Source organism: Chrysochloris asiatica, unplaced genomic scaffold (assembly GCF_000296735.1).
Source record: "Chrysochloris asiatica unplaced genomic scaffold, ChrAsi1.0 scaffold00138, whole genome shotgun sequence".
NCBI classification, from domain to species: domain Eukaryota; kingdom Metazoa; phylum Chordata; class Mammalia; order Afrosoricida; family Chrysochloridae; genus Chrysochloris; species Chrysochloris asiatica.
This window is the reverse complement of record NW_006408656.1, coordinates 692,416-708,206: the sequence shown is the minus strand read 5'-3', so window position 1 is coordinate 708,206 and position 15,791 is coordinate 692,416.

Sequence of the window (15,791 nt, the reverse complement as noted above, 5' to 3'; positions counted from 1 at the left end):
GAAAACAAAAATCTTCACCACTGGACTAATAAACAACATTCTTATCAAAGGAGAAAAGATTGAAGTTGTCAAGGACTTCATTCTTCTTGAATCAACTCGGAACACTCACGGAAGCAGCAGTCAAGAAATCAAATGACGTATTGCATTAGGCAAATCTGCTGCACAAGACCTTTTTAAAGTTTTGAAGAGCAAGGATGTCAGCTTGAGGACTAAGATGAGCCTGACCCAAGCCATGGTATTTTCAGTAACCTCATATGCATGAGAAAGCTGGACAGTGAATCAGGAAGACCATAGAAGAATCGATACTTTTGAGTTGTGTTGTTGGAGAAGATTATTGAAAGTGCCATGGGCTGTCAAACGAACCAATAGATCCATTTCGGAAGAAGTTCAGCCAGAGTGCTCCTTGGAGGCCAGGATGGCCAGGCTTCGTCTCTCATACTTTGGACATGTTGTCAGGAGAGACTAGTCGCTAGAGAAGGATATAATGTTTGGTAAGGTGGAGGGTCAGAGAAAAAGAGGGAGACCCCCACTGAGATGGCTGGCCAAGTGGCAGCATTGATGGACTCAACTGTGGCAACAGTAGTGAGGTAGGCCCAGGATTGGACAGTGTTTCGTTCTGGTGTGCATAGGGTCGCTATGAGTTGGTACCAACTCGATGGCAGCTAACAACAACAACAACAACAAACATGCCTCAACAGTAGATTTTCAGTAAGTCCAGTTACAATGATGCTACCATGATAGATATATACTAACATAAAATTTACACGTTTCCACAGGATTTCTTTTGAAAAATAATTTCAAATTATATCACAATTTGTAGTTTATACAATTTTAAAAGGGGGGAAAAAACCCCCCAAAAACCCTTTCCTTAAAGCCTTATTTGGAAAGTAAGAACAGCCACCAGTCCAATACTGAAAGAAGTGTTTACATCTTTCTTACAAATCTCTTTTAACTCAACTCAGAGGCACCCCCCACCCCCCTTCACCTGCTAATCTCCTGTCCAAAGAAACACAGTTTTCTCATTCTATGATCTGGGAAGCTCACTACTGGTCTCTTGTTTCTGCTGCCTTTGCTACCAACATTTCTCTGTTGCTGTCCTTTACCATCTCTTGCTGTCTCTACTATCATAGCTCATTGTCTCCTAGATTGAAGAGGGTCCGAGCTCCGGAATCCTAGATCCAAAGCATATGCTCTACTTTTGGCTCTTCTTTCTTGATGATCATGGTTCCTCCTTTCTGCCTCTGGGATCCTTACTTTCATTGGGCCACATTAAAAAAACAAAACAAAACCTTTAAATGGTATTCAGTTATATCAACATTATTGAATGTAAGAGTTGGAAAGAACCTGAGAGACTATAATCCAACCTGATCATGAATTGAAAGGAAAATGAGGCACAGAATGGTTGCATCATTTATCATGGTAATAGAGATAGACTCAACTTTGGATTACAGGTTTCTTTACTTTTCTTTTTAAATAATGTTTTAATTAAGTTTAAAGTGAATGTTAACACAGAAAATTAGTTTTTCACTTGATTCTTATACAAATTTATAAGTGCTATTACATTTTTTCACAGTGTGTCATCCTCATTCATTTCATTCTGGTTATGCCATTTCCAGCATTCAGCATTCCCTATCCCATTATCTTCTTATCTCTGTTTTAGAGTAATTTTTTACCATTTGGTCTCCTATTGATAATTTTTTAAAACAAGGAATACACAGTCACTAGACCAAAAGGAAATGGTCAAAGTTCAACCATTTCATGAGGTAGCATATGATAAACTGCAAATGATACTGAAGGAAAAAGTCCAAGAGGCACTGGCAAAGAACAAGTTATCAGGAATTGATGGAATATAATTTGAAATCTTACAACAAACTGATGTGTCACTGGAGGCACTAACTCATCTATGCCAAGGAATTTGAAAGACAACTGACCAGACAAGATTCATATTTGTGCCCATTCCAAAGAGAAGTGACCCAACTGAATGCAGAAATCATCAGACAACATCATTAATATCACATGCAAATACAATTTTGCTAAAGATAATACAAAAGTGGTGATAACCATACATTCACAGAGAACTTTCAGAGGTTCAAGCTGGATTGAGGAGAGGACATAGAATGGGGGAGATCATTGCTGAAGTCAGATGGATATTTGGCTGAAAGAAGAGAATACTAGAAAGACATTTGCCTGTGCTTTATTAATTATGCAAAGGCTTTCTATTGTGTGGGTCATTACAAGTTATGGACAACATTGCAGAGAATAAGTATTCTGGAACTCTTGATTTTACTCATGAGGAGTGTGTACATTGACCAAGAGGCAGTTATTTTAACAGAACAAGAGGACAATGAATGTTTAAAATTAGAAAAGATGTGTGCGAAGGTTGCATTCTTTTACCATACTTATTCGATCTACATGCTAAGCAATTTGAGAAGCTGGACTATATGAAGAAAAACATGGTATCAGGATTGGAGGAAGACTCATTAACAACCTGTGATATGCAGATGATACAACTTTGCTTGTTGAAAGCAAAGAGGACTTAAGATACTTACTGATGAAGATCAAGACCACTGTCTTCAGTATGGCTTGCACCTCTATGTAAAGAAAACAAAAATCCTCACCACTGGACCAATAAATCACATTCATATAAATGGAGAAAAGATTGAAGTTATCAAAGACTTCATTTTGCTTGTACAAACCATCAACACTCATGGAAGCAGCAGTGAAGAAATCAAATGACATATTGCATTAGGCAAATCTTCTACACAAGACCTCTTTAAAGTGTTTAAGAGCAAAGATGTCAGTTTGAGAACTAAGGTGCACCTGACTCAAGCTGTGGTATTTTCAATAACCTTACATACCTGTGAAAGTTGGACAGTGAATAAAGAAGAATTGATGCATTTGAGTTATGGTGTTAAAGTAGAATATAAAAAGTACCATGGACTGCCAAAAGAACAAACAAATCTGTGTTGGAAGAAGTACAACCAGAGTGCTCCTTGGAAGCCAGGATGGCCAGACTTCATCTTAAATACTTCGGACATATTGTCAGGAGGGAACCAATCCATGGAGAAGAATATCAAGATTAGTAAAGTAGAGGGTTAGAAAAAAGAGGAAGACCCCCAATGAGATGGATTGGCACAGTGGCAGCAGCAATGGACTCAAATATAGCAACAATTGAGAGGTTGGCCCAGGAATTGGCGTGCTCCATTCTGTTGTGCATAGGGTCGCTATGAGTCAGTTCCGACTCAATGGCACCTAACAACAACATCAGTATCCATCAATTGTCACCTTAATTAGAATGGTCAGTAGTGATAGTTGAGCACCATCTAGTCCTTCTGCTCTCAGGGCAAATGTGGTAGTGGTTTATGTGACCTGTAGACCACTTTCATCTCTGAATCTCTGGTGTTGTTTCTCTTTTATTCCAGATGGATAGAGATCAATAGCTATAGCTTGGATGGTCACTGACAAGCTTTTAAGACCTCAGCCACTATTCATCACACTGGAATGTAGAACAAACACTTTATGAGATGTTATGCCAATTAACTGAGTTGTCCCACAAAAAACCCAGGAAATAAATCTCACGTGGTATTTGGCTGTATTTAAGAAGTATTCAGAATACATGCACACACATACCTATGTGGCACTGTAGGATAAGCATTGGAGGACTGTTAACCACAATGTCAGTGGTTCAAACCCACTAGCCACTCCTCAAAAACCTCATGGTCTTGAGTCAGAATTGACTCAATGGCATTGAACATCAACAACTGATATTTCTACCTGTGCATACATATTTACTCACATATTCATAGATGTTTATATAATATTTGTAACCACACACATATTCTTTGGTATTGTTGCAACATTATTTGTCATATTCTTTAACAAACACATCCTTTTTTTCTTGTGTATTTCTTAGTGACATCAGTTACTTGGTCAAACTGTATGTACTCACCCACATTTCCCATTACCAAAAAGTAGCAAGTATCTATTATCTCTAGCCACCACTCAACTGTGCGTTGTTGAGTTACTGAAAGTTATGCCACAACCTGTGTTTTAAATATCAGCAAGGTCACTCATGATGGAAAAGTTTCAATGGAGTTTCCAGACAAAGACACACTAGGAAGATGGAGACCAATTCTGTATGGTTAGTCATCACTGAAAACCTTTTGAAAAGCTGTGGAATAGTGTCAGATATAGTGCTAGAAGATGAGTCTCTCAGTTTGGAAGTCACTCCAAATACAACTGGGGATGACACGCTGCCTCAAATTACAGCTGACCTTAATGGCTATTCAGAGCATAGTTTTTGGGACCCTCATTGCTGGTGGAACGCAACTCAAAATGAGAAAATATAGCTACAGACTTCTTGGAATGTCGAATGCCTAAAGTAGGGATCTAAGAAAATGAAAAGTTGTCAAAATGAAACGGAACACATAAAGATCATTATAGTAAGCATAGTGAGCTGAAATGGCCATTTTGAATCAGGCAATCATAAGGTTTACTGTACTGAGAACAACAAATTGAAGACAAATGGTGCTATATTCATTGTTTAAAAAGAACATTTCAAGATCTTTCTTGAAGTATCATGCTGTCTGTGATAGGATAATATCCATACACCTATAAGGAAGACCAGTTAATGCCATTATTAATCAAACTTATGCACAAACCACAAACCTCTAAAGCCAATGATGATGAAATTTCAGAATCCTACCAACTTCTTCAGTCTGAAATTGATTAATCAAGATACATTGATACCTATTGGTGACTGGAATGGGAAAGTTGGAACAAAGTTATAAATATGGCCTTGGTGATAGAAATGATGCTGGACATTGCAAGACCAATGATTTATTCACTGAAAATTTATTTTTTCAACAACATAAAAGGCGATAATACACATGGGCCTTACCAGATGGAATACATCTGAATCTAATTGATTATATCTGTGGGAAGAGATGGTGGAGAAACTAAATATCATCAGCCAAAACAAGGTTAAGGTCCTACTGTAGAATATATCATCAATTTCTCACCTGCAAATTCAAGCTGAAGCTGACGAAAATTACAACAAGTCCATGAGACCCAAAATATGACTTTGAATGTATCTATCTGAATTTGAAGACCATCTTAAGAACAGATTTTGTACATTAGACACTAATGACTGAAAACAGAAGAATTGTGGAAATTTTGCAAGACAGATACTTGGCCAATAATGAAGAGACTCATATTTGTACCTATTATTAAGAAAGGTGACTCAATGGAATGCAGAAATCATTGAACAATATCATTGATATCCCATGCAAGTAAAATTGTGGTGAATAATTAAAAAATGGTTGTAACAGTACATTGACAAGAAATTGCCAAAAATTCAAGCTGGATTCAGAAGAGGATGTGGAACAAGGGGTATCATTGCTAACATCGGCTGGATCTTGGCTGAAAGAAAAGAATACCAGAAAGATGATTCCTTGTGCTTTATTGACTATACTGCATTCAACTGTGTGGATCATAACAAACTATGGATAACATTGTGAAGAATGAACACTTAATTGTGCTTATGAGGAACCTGTACGTAGAACAAGTTGTTCTAATAGAACAAGGGGAAACTGATTGCAACGGATCCAAGCCAAGGTATTTTCAATAACCTCACAGGTATGCAAAATTGGACAGTGAACAAAGAAGACCGTAGAAGAATTGATGCATTATGGTGTTGGAGGAGAATATTGAAAGTTCCATGGACTGCCAAAAGAACAAACAGATCTGTGTTGGAAGAAGTACAGTCAGAGTGTTCCTTGGAAGCCAGGATGGCCAGACTTCATCTCTCATACTTTGGACATATTGTCAGGAGGGACCAGTCTCACTGGAGAAGGATATCATGTTTGGTAAAGTGAAGGGTTGGAGAAAAAAAGGAAGACCTCCAACAAGATGGATTGGCACAGTGGGGGCAGCGATAGGCTCAGACTTAGCAATGAATGTGAGGTTAGCCTGGGAACAGGCAGTGTTTGGTTCTGTTGTGCATAGGGTCTCTATGAGTAGGTACCGACTCGATGGCACCTAACAACAATATTAATCTTGAGAGTGCTTCTTCTTCCACCCTATCCCTGGTAACTATCAATGAGTACTGATTTCTGCGAGTTTCCTTACTTGTAATTTTCTTTCAATACCTTCCATTACAGAGCTTTTGAAAACAAGGAAGGACTCTGCAGATGTTAAGGTAGGGATTTTGAATCTCCCAGTGCCTGACTCCTGACTGTCCAGAAACCCAGCTGATGCCTCTATTTTACTCCAGTCTTAATTTAAAAGAGATTATTATCACCAATCACTTTGTTCCAAATTGTTTCACAATTATTGTTGAACCTGTAATATTTCCTTGAAGCATTGAAGTTTTTGAGGTCAGAGACTGTAACTTCCTTTTCCTTTCCTTTCTAGTCCTTAAAAAGCAGCATTAGGCTGTCCTTTAGTTTTATCCATAATATGAGCAGCTGACATCATCTCTTTCTTAGAAGTTCACCTTCCCATTCTCTACAGTTCCTGATTTGTGTCTCTAGACTCCATTTGTTGGAGATATTAGTTTAAATTTAGCAAAAGCTAGTGATTTCTCAAGGGGAGGTGAGAAGGGACATCTGGGGACAGTTAGCAAAAGACTAACTGTGGCTTGCAGTTTAGCACCCTGGGGCATAATGTCAGACATTGGTCCCAGGACTTTGGTGTTTAGTTGAAGAAGACAGTTTCTACCCCCTTTAGGGGCCCACAGACTGGTCTCCTTTGGGGGTCAGGATTACTGGGAATACTAATTAATTCATTAGTGGGGTTGATGGATTATCAAGCTGTCTCTTGGCAAAAGGGCCTTGGGGGTGGGGGGAACAGATTGCAGCCCATAAATCTGCCTGTTGCCTCCCTTCTCTCTGCTTCAGTGGCTCCCAGCATCAGGCCTGTGGGTCAGCAACTGAGTGCTGGTCGGTTTTTCCCCACCCAGCAGATGGTTCTAACAGGTTAGCTCAGATCATTACAAAAGCAGCAGAGAAAGAGGGAAAGGCTGGAGATTGGCCCTCTGGCCCAGGAACCATGTGGCGGGAGGAGAATAAATGCAAATATCTTGCATTCTCTTTTCCTAGGGCAGTCACCCTCCCCTTATCCTTTGCTGTCAGCACACACCCTTTCTGACCTCTTAGAATTGAACAGTCAACTGTACAACTGTTGAGGAGTTGTGATGAGGGTGACCCCAATGAAATAGATTTCACTCCTCTGACTGCAAAGGGCACTTCTTAAAATTCTGTATCTTCCTCAACATAAACAAAGTTGAGCATGTTTTGAGGGCTAATCCTATTGTGTCCAGTTCCTTACATCTGTCAGAGAAAGCAAGGAGCCCCTGCAGAATGTTCTGTCCCCACCCTCATCTTTGTCTCAATATGGTCACCTTTCTGCTAATCCTCCACTCCTCCCGCCTTTCTGAAAATTTCACTGGCAGGATACTAACAATACCATTACCATCGAACCTCAAATATTCATGGATATGGCTTTGAAGACACAACGCTGGGTATTAACCCCTTCTGTAATTGCTCATTAGGCAATCACTAAGCATTTAACTCGATTCTATATGCAAAATTATACCATAGATAGATTTCCTCTGCTTAAAGAGTACCTTCTTTTTTGGTTTTCAGATATCCACCAATCTTAAATGTGCTTTGTAATTACTGTGGAAATTAAGTCTATTTTTCAGAGCAGACATTTCCTAGGTGTTGTGAGGTACCATTGAGTCAACCCCAAACTTATGGCAACACTATGGATAATAGATTATACCTTTGTGATCCAGTAAGATTTCATTGACTGGGTTTTAAAAGTAGGTTGCCTGGTATTTCTTCCTTGTTCATCTTAGTTTGGCATTCTTGTTGAAATCTGTTCAGCATCATAGTGACATGAACTTCCACTGACAGATAGGTGGTGGCTTCCTTTGAGGTGCATTGACCACAATTCGAACACAGGTTGCCATCATGGAAAACAAGAATTCTACCTCTGAACCATCACTGTATTCAGTTGGGCAAGGAGATAAAAAATATCAACAAGAACTAAAAAACTACTAGAAAATAAACAGCATCCTAGGAAAAAAAAAAAATTAAGTTAATTTTTATTCTCTTGTTCCTGAGAAGGGCAAGAGTCACATGGAATCTATATATCAGGATTAAAACAAGAAACAAAAACCAAAAACAAGCAATTTCAAACTGAGATATTTCTTTCACCTTTTTGGCAGCAAAAGTGTTTTGTACCTTTCCTTTAGCACAAGTCATATAGCAATTACGTCGATTGCCCAAAACTCTGGGAAATTTCTTTAAGGGCAATTAAAAAAAAAAAAAAGGTTGAGGTTGGACTAATAATTCTAACATGCTACTGGTAGAAAGAAACTGAAATGATCAACTGATTTTACAGTTTGAAAACTGATGTCCAAAGGAAAATGACTTACTCAAGATCATCCAGTCAGTTACTTAATCCAGACACCTTTCTATTTACTCTTCAGAATTCTGATGGTAACAGAAGACTTGCCATCTTAAAATGTATTCACAGTTATTTATTTGACATTGGCCAAGTTTTATATTAGGTAGCATCCCAAATTAACAAAGAAGAGTCTATACTTTCCCTTGATAATTTGGTCTCCACCATAAAGGCTGTTCATTTATGTATCTTAAATCTTTCCAGATGTAATTTTCCTTTTCTAACAACTTGATTGTACTTTAAGACATTGTTCTTTGTGTGTGTGTGTGTGTGTGTGTGTGTGAGACTATGGACTCTTCCTTACTTCCAAGTTCATTCACAATTAAATATACTTTCTATATCTGAATCATGTTTTGTTAAAAAAAAATATATAGTAGATTCCCCAGTTTTTAATTTAAGGAGTAAAATATCTTTAACATTTAACTTGTCTTTATACTTCAAATAAACCTAAAAGGTGAAAGTATAATAAAAATACAGAAATAGTTTCATCCATACTCACCAATGAGTTTGATTTAAACTCATTTTTTTTTTTTAATGGAAATGTTTGATTTAAAGAAGGGAGTAGATGATACAGCTTATTTCTGCTTTTAATATTCTGAAGTTTAAAAGCCACAGGCACCAATTCACACATCTAATGTTAACAGTTAAGAATGCTGTGTCCTGGACATGCATTTTCCTCATCTTTTGATTTGTTTCGTGCATGGGCCAAAAGCTTTATTCACCCTTCCCTAAGTTCATCACCAATTGTATCCCTTTGTTTGCCCACTCAGTTACACCTGTATTTCTTACTTTTTCACCACAAAGGTTTCCTGTTCTCTTTTTCTTTACCCATTAACTTCTGCAATTTTCCTCCCATGTCCTGTTTCAACCCTCCTCCTATAGCCCCCGTCGTCATTTAAATACGTAACAAATAAAAATAAGAAATAAATAAATAGCTGTGATGGACCTGGCCTGAGAAACCCTTTAAAGTAGGCGTGTCTTTCGGCCGGAGAAGGGGAGGAGTTAGCTTGCAGCATTTCCCCTCCCTGGTCAGCAGAGAGAGAGATCAAAATTGCTGCAATTCTCGGTCTCTGACCAGAGCGCAGGAGCTGCCCAGAGGCTGTGGTACTGAAAGTTGCATTCTGCAAACCAAGAAGAAAAAGTACTGAAGCTCAAGTGGACAAACTGCTACGGAGGCGTCAGTCTGAGTCGTCCTGGAATAGCACACAGAAGTCCAAGGAAGGAGTAGAATAAGTAACATTCAGAGGTGTCCCTAAGAGGTAATGACAGGATTTAACATGAATCGGCAAAGGCACCTCCTTCTCCAGTGATCTTCAGGGTCAGGGGAACTGGACATCTCTGACTCTTCACCAGGACACAGTTTCACAGAATCCTCACCAGAGACTGCCACTAACAGGTGAGACAGCTGTTGGGGTGCTAAGTGGGCTACTGAAGTTTCTGTGCGAAACTTCACAGACTTAGTGTTGAGGTTGGGACAAGGAAAATCTCTTTTGGGCTAAGGGAGGAGGGAGTACAATTTACGAAACTTGCACAGAGAAGGAGAGAGGGTCAGAACTCTAGGGACAAATTAAAATTTAAAATAATTTCACCAATTCCTATAGCATCTGCCACCTAAAGGGAAGCAGAGAGATAATCTTGAAACATTTTTATGAAGCAGAGAGTACAGATTATTACTCATTCCTGTCAAATCTACACTAGTAATGCAGAAAAAAAGTGCTCAAAAAGTTTAACTACTGTTCCATAATAGTTTCCCAGCCAGTTGGCAGTTGGAAGAATTGGCACCATCCACCATAGTGTTCACAAGCTTTTAAGACTATGCAATGTGTGGAGGGGGAGAAAGGAAAATGAAAATAGAACAAGAAATGGGGGAAGATCTTGGAAAGCCATGGGATGCATTCCCACCATTACCCTATTTGGTCTGAAAAAAAAAAAAAAAATCCTTGGATAGTGGGACAGAGATTATTTCCATTCTCTCACATCTATTATATGGGAAATCAGAAGAAAAAATCATTCATGTGTATCTTTTCCTCCTCTCCTTCTCATTTATTAACCAACCAAAAAGTATATTCAGATAACAATAAAAAATGAAGTTGCTGTTCTTGTTACGTGACGTTGGATTGGTTCCAACTCATAGAGATCCTATATAGGGGTTTCAAGGAATGGCTGGTGGGTTTGAACTGTTGACCTTGAAGTTAGCAGTCCAATACGTATCCTACAATGCCACTCCAGGACTGGAATAAATGTAATACTCCTCTTCTTTTTTCAATAGGAAAACTGAAGAACATGGAGAGGAAATTGAAGGAGTCAAGTAATATTTGTTTGCATAATTTACTATTAGGGTCTGAGGCCATAGAAACTGAAGTATGACAGGGATTAGGCTCATGTGTTTTTCTGAATGTGCACACAGACACACATGTACTAATCAAGGGGAAAGTAGTAGAGTGTAAAAGGTTTGATAGCTGTCTCCAGGCAGTGCAACATATGTGCTAACACCCTGGCCTGCATTCTGTTTTTCCAGCACAAAGACTGCAACTTTGAGCAAAATATATGTGGCTTAGCTTCCATAGAAACTGTCACAAATAGTTGCCTTTTCATATTGCACTTATGATTCAGAATCATTTGATCGGGAGGTGGGGGAGTGGGCGGACAGAGTACAATCAGTTTTGAAGAGGCAAGACACTGCCCAACCACCACAAACATGCATGTAAGTGCCAGTTACCCATCATCAATGGAACCTTCTTCACAGTAAATAAAACCCGAGTCAAAGTATAGGAAGAGTTTCAAAATGACTACACAAGTTAGCAATGCCCAATGATTTCAACCCAATTCTGAAATGGTTTGGTAGTTAAAATTATTGCCTAAGCAAAAAGTTAGGTCATCTATTATCAATGAGTTAATTTTGACTCATGATGAACCCATGTATAACAGAATAGATTGCTACATAGGATTTTCTTGGAAGGAGCTCTGGTAGCATAGTGGTTACAAATCGGGCTGCGAACCTCAAGGTCAGCAGTTTGAAACTACCAGCAGTTCCGCAGGTGAAAGATGAGGCTTTCTGCTCCCATAAAGATTTACAGCCTTGGAAACCCTGTACAGGGTCGCTATGAGTTGGAATTGACTCCACGGCACACAACAACAACAACAATCTGTATGGAAGAGATTACCAGGCCTTTCTTTTGTGGTGCTACTGGGTGGGTTTGAGGAAGCAACTTTTAGGGTAGTTGTTGTTAAGTGCCATTTAGTCAGTTCCAACTCATAACGACCTTGTATAGGGTTTCTAAGGAGCAGCTGGTTGGTTTGAACGCTGAACTTGCAGTTAGCAATCCAGAACTTTATCTGTGGCGTCTCATTGCTTGTATCACCCAGGGACCCAAATGTTTTGCTAGAACCAATCAAAACAAGCAAAAAATGAAAACAAAAACTGGAAGAATTGTTTTAAATTGGAGAAGATAGGCTAAACTTAAAATTTCATTGTGGAAGAGGATTATATTGAGATGTGTAAAGAAATCCAAATATCCAAATCAAAGGCTAAAATTGGCTTTATAGAGTCAACATGTGTTGCTATTCACTGATTTTTGTTATACTGGAACCCTCTTTATATATATTCCTAAAGTCAGTTATTTTTACAGTGCAGGGAGCTTTAAGGTGTATCAAAACACTTTGTGATAGAGTTCTGCAGATTTTCCCATATGGCTTCTATAAGATAATTGTTAACTGTCAATTATAAAACAGTCACTCTTACATTTGCATAACAATTTTACAAAGTACTTGTGCTTACACTAAATGGTTACTTTTCATAAAATCTTTTAAATGAGATAGGAATGAGAAAAATACACATATTATTTCCATTTTGTGCTAAGGGTAAAATAATTAACAATAGTTTTCCTTGTTAATTAATAAGTGATGGAAGAGTAAGTTATTTATTTTTGTACATCTGAATTGTTTCATTATTGTTGTTGTTGTTACATATGCTGTTTGTTGAGTTGGTTGCAGCTCATAGCGACCCTGTATAGGATTTCTGAGGAACTGCTACCGTGTTTGAATGGCTAACTTTGCAGTTTAAACTAAATTTGTGGTTTAGTGCTTATCCTATAGCATCACATCAGGATTCCTTCATTAACAGAATAAAAGTCACGTTAGAATTATGTGCCTGTTAGGAGAGTGATCAGCTGGGTTCCTTGATCAAAACTCAAAACATCACCACTCATATTTTGAACTCTCAAATCTTCAAATCTAGAGCTTTTTTTTTTTTTTGCTTTTCTTTTTCTGTTATTAACCTTAAAAATATTTAAGGAAAAACTGGCAAAGGAAAACTTTTCTATACCCCTCCCCCCTTTAAAAAATCTTGTTGTTGTTGTTAAGTGCCATTGAGTTGGTTCCTTCCCATAGTGTCCCTGTGTAGGACTCCCTAGGAGCAGCTGGTGAGCTTGAACTGCTGACCTTACAATTCACGTTGCTTTGCAGTCTGGTGCATTAACCCGCAGCACCACACCTGACTCTTAATTTACTTTTATTTTGAAGATACTTTATTTTTCAATTCAGAACTATGCTACTGGGCTGTGGTGGGAAAGCCATATTCCCAATATTGTCTAATGAAAGTCTAAGGAGAAACGAAGTACCAAGTATTGTATCTTACCTGAAACTTTGTGAATCTGAGTAAGAACATTCAGCTAACTGCTTTCTCCTGTTCGTGCTTTTTGTTTGCTTGCTCAGGATTTTAGTTTGTTTCTTTTTTCCTTAGGTTGTTTTCCTCCCTTTGTATGATTTATTTAAATTAAAGTTTTTATTGTGAATTGAGTGATAGTTTACATGGAAGAGCATTAGTATTATACTCATGCTATCATATTTCGTTTCATTACAATGGTTACAATCCCCTCCGTGCATCATCATTCAACAGTATTTGCTTCTATTCCCTCTGTGTTTTGTTTTGCTTTGTATGTACACAAAATCACTCAAGAGTATACAATCATTTAAACAACCAAAGGGCACATTCTGCAAGTCTGCCTCCTGGCTGCCAGCTCTCAGTCCCTCTCTTTCCATAAATCTAGAGTCCTCAGCTTCTCGCTCTCTCCATGTCCCTGTCTCTGCCTCCATCTTTGGTGTTGTTGCTTCTCTGGATAGGGTCCCACATTCCACTTATGCTCTTCTCACTTGATGGTCCTAGGGTAAATTTTAATTATTTTATGCTATTTGAGGTGTTTTGTGTTACTAAGGCTTGTATGTCTTTGGAGCTGCCATTTGGTTATTGTGATTTCCTTTCACTGGAGGGTACACATGTAAGTCTATGGCATCAAAGCATGGAATCTAACTTCCTTCTTTAATATGATCAAAGAGTTTCAACCAATCCAGTGGAAGGAGATGACAGAGTTGTTTCTCCGCCCCCAACCCCCTTGCAGCAGAATAAAGAGTTAGTTGTAGTTGAGTTGAACGTAACTCATGGCAAGCCCATGTGTGTCAGAATAGAACTGCACTCCATAGAGTTTCCAATGACTAATTTTTCTTTAGTGGATCATCTGGCTTTGCTTCCGAGTTGCCTCAAATGACCAATCTTTCAGTTAGCAGTCACACGTGTTAACCATTTGTATCACTCAGAACACCTTCAACAGAATTGTTACTGTTGCCATTAAGTGTGTTGAGTCAGTTCTGACTCGGAGCAACCCTATATAGGGTTTCCAAGACAATAAATTTTTGTGGGAGCAGAGTCTCATCTTTCTTCCACCGAGTGACTGGTGGGCTTGAACTATCAACCTCGTGGTTCTCAGTTCAGTGCTTATTCTACCTCGCTACTCCACTCCTTCTTCAATAGAATAGGGACTTTGTTATTTGGTTTCCTTAGGAGGTCGAGGGAAGGGTGCATCAAGGGATTTTTTGACATGGTGAGTGAGATGGAGTCATTGACATGTGCTGGAATCAATAAATTGTAAGCACAGATTGTAATCATTTTATCAATTTAGGAATAATAACTAATATTTGCATGACATTTATGATGTGTGGCCCTATTAAAAGTGCTTTAGTATATTAGCTCACTTTATCTCAGGATAATCCTATGAGATAAATGTTATTGTTATTCTCATTTCAAAGAGGAGACTGAAACACAAGGAAGTCATGAAACTTGTCCAAGTTCACACAGCAAGTGAATGCTGTTTTTGTTCAGTACTGTCGAGTTGGTTCCAACTCATAGCAACCCTACATAAGGTTTTGGGGGCTATCACTCTTTCTGGGAGCAAAAAGCCTCATCTTTTTCCCATGGAGCAACTGGTGGGCTTATATTGACACTCTTGTGGTTAGCAGTCCAGTGTTTAGCCTACAGAGCCACAGCATTCCCAGTTAGTGAATGTTGTTAAGTGTCATCTAGTCAGTTCCAACTCATAGTGACCCTGTATAGGGTTACCAAGGAGCAACTGGTGGGTTTGACCTTCTGACCTTGTGGTTTGCAGTCCAGTGCTGATCCTACAGTGCCACATCAAGAGTTCAGTTAGTGAATAGTGGAGATGAAATTTGAATTCTGGTAATCTGACCACAGAATCTGTGCTATCTATCTCACTTTGGGGAAAAGGATAACCAAATCTATTGCTGTTCAATTGATCCTGACTCATAGTAATCTTATAGGATAGATTACATCTGCCCCATAAGGTTTCCAAATCTGTAATCTTTATAGAAGCAGACTGCTACATCTTTGTACCATGGAGAAAGGCTTGAATTGCTAACCTTTCAGCTATCAACTTATTATTTAACCACTGTACCACTAGAGATCTTAGATAAAAGGCTTATTAATAGAATCTATTTTCACTGTTCATTTGTGAGAAATGATTACTACTTTTGAGTAAGCAAATGTGTAAAGTAGATTAGATAATAAAATGTAAGGCTAAACATAAAATAAATAAATAAATAATGTATTGTTGTGATTATGCAAACTATATCTTGTTGTTGTTGTTAAGTACCGTGGAGTTGATTCCGACTCATAGCGACCCTGTACAGGGTTTCCAAGGCTGTAAATCTTTATGGGAGAAGAATGCCTCATCTTTCTGCCGCGGAACTGCTGACCTTCAGGTTAGCAGCCCGATTCATAACCACTACGCTACCAGAGCTCCTAAACTATATCTTACTTCTATTTTATTAAAGATCAGAGAGTTTACATAAAGTGTTTAAGATCAATAATCAAGAATTACAGAAATGGGACTAGAGTTAACACTATCTCATTTCAACTTTCATGTGTTTGAAACCACACTATATACCCATGAGATTTTCTTATAGCTACTTATTCAACCTGTATGCTGAACAAATAAACTGAGAAGCTGGGTTATATGAAGAAAAACGTG